Genomic DNA, 4,643 nt, shown 5'->3' on the forward strand with positions numbered 1-4,643 from the left:
AGCGGACTATTTATTAATTTCCATAGAAACTGCCTGAGCTTCTGAGTTCCTCCAGCGTTCTGTGTGAGTTGCTTTGGATTTCCAACACTTGCAGACCTTCTGGTGCTCGTTCCAGAAATCGCGGTCCGTGACCAGCCGATCACATGTGCATGCGTAAGGGTCGCGGAGAGTCTCGCGCGTGCGCTCGGTGGTCAAAGGGCATTTGCAGACTTGGCGGCAGGCAGGAGCTGGGATCTGGCCGGTCTTTATCATCGGTACCGGCGTCCGAACCGCGACTGAAGTCCAATTACTGTGAGTTCCGTCTACACCCCGGAACAGTCCCTTCCCTCTCTCTCAGCGCAATGATCCGTACTCGGGCTCCGGGGAACTCGCTGTTGATAAGCGAAGGTGCTGGAGCCGTGGCGGATAGATGGGTTTCTTGTTCGTGCGGGGTTCTGGGTAAAGAGGAAGCCATAGATGACAGGACCAGCGTTTTCCCCGTCAGTCCGTAGGGCGTATTTGGAAGCGCAGGAGAGGAAAGGGCAGCAGATGGATCACTCAGGCACTACGGAGCACCGAATACCTTACCCTCCGGTAAATGAAAATACCAATTTGTACTGCATGAAAAGAGCAAAACAAATTCCTTACATCAGCTTTAGTCCTTGAGGATATCACCTTTGTTCCATCTTGTTCTGGACCTTTCTACCCGTGAGAACACGTTTAGTACCATTCGCTTTGGGTACATAATGATATCAAATACCTTTGGCCTGGATAACAAGTGACCTGTAGTTTTCACATCACAAGTGTGCCACACTCCAATGAGAACGAGGACTGCCCTCCATCATGTTCTTTGGCATTGCCTCTGTTGAGTTCTCCAGCGTCAATCACCTGTGCGGAGGGGCAGAGTAACTTGAAACTCTCCAGGGTTTGCCATGGAACATCACGTGCTCTTTGTAGTGCTGTAGTACATGACCAGAACTTGAAATAATTTATTTTTCTCACGTTGTGTGGACCAACAATTTGTCTGAAGGTTAAATTTTTTATGCAGCCTGAAAACAGGACGGCACAATACCACCTGTGCAGTAAAAAAGGCTCTCTGTGTGGGCACATTTCAGTTACTGCGCAGCTTAGAATAATATGGAACAGAGAATAATACAGAGAAGGAAGCAGACTGAGCCAAGTCAGTGATTGAATGTCCCATTCTTACACAGGCAGGAAGACTGTCGGAGAATGAGATGAACAGACCAGTTTCCGGCACCATGAACAGTTAGTCTCCTCATCAGATACAGGAGCAGAATCAGGTCATTTGGACCATCGAGTCTGCTCCACCATTCATTACAGCTGATCCATTTTCCCTCTCATGCCACTCTCCTGCCTTCTCTCCATATTCCTTCATGCCCTGACTAATCAAGAATCCACCACCCCCTTCCCTAAACTATAGCCAATCACTTGGCCTCCAGACCAACTTATAACAACACATTCCACAGATTCACCACACTCCAGTAAAAGAAATTGCTCCTCATCTCCATTATGAAAGAGCAAAGCTCGATTTTGAGGCTGTGTTCTCTGGTCTTAGACTCCCCCACCTCCGTAAATGTACTCTCCACATCCACTACATCGAGACTTTTCAGTGAGGGCCCCTTCATTCTTCTGAACTCCAGTCAGTAGATGCCCCAAACCATCAAACACTCTTCATATGACAAACCTTATAATTCCAGAAATATTTTTGTAAACTTCCTTTGAACCCCCTCCAATGTAAGCACGTCTGTTCTAGATAAGGGGCCTGAATCTGCTCTCAAGAGTCCATGTGAGCCCACACCTGTGCTTTATAAATACTCAACAACACATCCTTGCTTTTATAGTCTCGTACTCTTCAATTCAATTTTCTCTCCATTGAGACAATAGTCTGCACTCTCATTGCTTCTAACAAAGAGGATGACCATACACTTCTCTAAATAATGTCTTTCACTCATTGATGTCTTTTGTAAATCCTTTTTACAGGTTAGAAATGGCAAAAAAATTGTATATGGAAATTTTAAACAGAACATCATGTCAGTTTTGCTGCCTCTGCCCAGATATTTAAGGAGTTACTAGATATTCAACAATATATCAGTATTGGTCCTTGGAGATGAAGAAATATGCTATCCCAGCTGGAAAAGTGCTTTGTGTCTGAGATGAAGTCTTCTGTTGTAGCTCCGTGAAATCCACTGGAAGTGGGGTGCTGAGAACACACCAGTATTTGTTCACTGGAGATCAGTTCTTCAACTACATCGATTGTGCAAGGGATTCCCTACATCTGACATTTGACTTATGAATTGACAAAGAACTGTGTGAGGGGATTCACTCTAAACTCACTCATCTGACCTGCATGCACACCAGCGAGTTCACCCTGATGAGATGTTGTTCACCTGTGCTGATTGTGGGAAGGGATTCACTCAGTCATCCACCCTACTGACACAACAGTGAGTTCACACTGGTGAGAAACCATTCACTTGCCCAGACACTGGGAAGGGATTCACTCAGTCATCACAACTGCAGAGACACCTGTCAGTTCACACTGGGGAGAAGCCATTCACCTGTTCAGACTGTGGGAAGGGATTCACTTGGTCATCTGAACTGAAGGTACATCAGCGAACTCACACTGGGGAGAGGCCGTTCACCTGCTCAGGCTGTGGGAAAGGGTTTATTCGGTCATATCAGCTGAAAGTACATCAGCGATTTCACACTGGGGAGAGGCCATTCACCTGCTCAGTCTGTAGGAAAGGATTCAGTCATTCATCTGTACTGAAGATACATCAGCGAATTCACACTGGGGAGAGACCATTCACCTGCTCAGACTGTGGGAAGAAATTCACTGACTCATCCAGCCTACAGGCGCACCGGCGAGTTCATACTGGAGAGAGGCTATTCATCTGTTCAGACTGTGGGAAGGCATTTACTCGGTGATCTCAAGTGATGGTACACCAGCGAATTCACACTTGGGAGAGGCCATTTTCCTGCTCTGAATGTGGGAAGAGATTCACTCATTTATCTGACCTGCAAGTGCACCAGCGAGTCCACACTGGAGAGAGGATATTCACCTGCTCAGACTGTGGGAAAGGGTTTATTCGGTCATATCAGCTGAAGGTGCATCAACGAGTTCACACTGGTGAGAGACCATTCACCTGCTCAGACTGTGGAAGGGGATTTACTCAGTCATCTCAACTGATGGTACATCAGCGAATTCACACTGGTGAGAGGCCATACGCCTGCTCTGAATGTGGAAAGAGTTTCAATCAGTCATCTGACTTACAGACACACCGACGAGTCCACACTGGGGAGAGGCCATTCTCCTGCTCTGAATGTGAGAAGAGATTCTCTCAGTCATCCCACCTTGTCACACACTACTGAGTTCACACTGGGGAAACAGTTTAAACAGGCTACAGACTGGATATTTAACCATCACAGTTCAAAAGTGACTGGTGGGGCCGAACTCGGCAATTATTGCTGCTGTTTATCAAACCCAGTTCTGCACTCTGGTCACCGGGCGTGGGAGGTATTCCTCGGCTAATGTTCACGTTTAATGGACTGGAGTTTAATGGTTTTTATCTGTGACACAGAAATCAGTTGTAATTTAAATTCTGTCTGCATCGACAGAATCTCCTTTCTCTCCCCTAACTATCATCTCCTATAACTACCGCAAGTCCTACATTTACACTTCCCTGTTGAGCATCTGAGCCGACAGTGTCAGCAGCCTTTCTGTTGCTGCTGGGCCCCAAAGGGTCAATTCCCCCGCTTCCCACATCAGGGTCACCCCCAACACCCAGCAGTATCCAACTGCTGAGGAGAATTCCCACAGGACAGCCCTGCTTCAACTTCCGAATGCCCCTTACCGCTGCTGGTGGTCACGCATCTCCTATCCGGAGCCTGTACTCTGGCTGTGGCCATCTCTTCAGATGTTTCATTGATAGTATCTTCAGGCTCCCAAATAATCCTGAGTATATCCAACTCCCTGACCCAGGCAGTCAGGTGCTGTGGTTGGATGCACTTCCTGCAAATATAGTCATCAAGGAAACTGTCAAATATCCAGAATTCCCACATCTGACACAAAGAGCATCCCATCCTGACTGCTCTGCACTAAAATACACCACTGTGGGTCAGGAAGGAATTAACATATGCAAGAAAACATCAAACTTGAATGGGTCAATGACAATGGAAGTAGAGTGATCAATTGTCTGTGTTCTTGCCATGAGGTCGAAGGAATAGAGGCTGCCATTTTGTGAAGCTGCTCTGTAACCCCCATTTTGTGAACTGATTGATGAACTGATTCTTGCTGTGGGATAACCTAATGAGATCAATTGAACACAAGAAGTTTTTTGTATTCGCATTCTAATACTGAAATCACTCTCAGATAAGCCATGTATTATGTACACTGTCAGGATTTCAGAAGTAATCTCGTTATCTCTGAACCTGAAATCACTTTCAGATAAACTGTGTATCATTTACACTGTCAGGTCTGCAGAAGGAATCTCGTTATTTCTGCCGAGTGTGTGAACCAGAGTTGAAGAGAACAAAAGGAGTCACCTTCGGCATGAAGTACATCCAATGGGACTCTGTTAGTCAACAGCCTGGTAAACTTCAGCCAACAGGAATGAGTTGCATCCTGTGAACTGATAAGAGGTGCT

The 4,643-nt window shown here is 46.3% G+C and overlaps 1 pseudogene; it reads left to right on the forward strand.

The window, feature by feature from the left end:
- Positions 1–341: 341 nt before the first annotated feature.
- Positions 342–3,971, forward strand: LOC134346410 (zinc finger protein 239-like; annotated as a pseudogene).
- Positions 3,972–4,643: the final 672 nt, after the last annotated feature.

Source organism: Mobula hypostoma, chromosome 5, assembly GCF_963921235.1.
Source record: "Mobula hypostoma chromosome 5, sMobHyp1.1, whole genome shotgun sequence".
In the NCBI taxonomy this organism is placed as follows: Eukaryota; Metazoa; Chordata; class Chondrichthyes; order Myliobatiformes; family Myliobatidae; genus Mobula; species Mobula hypostoma.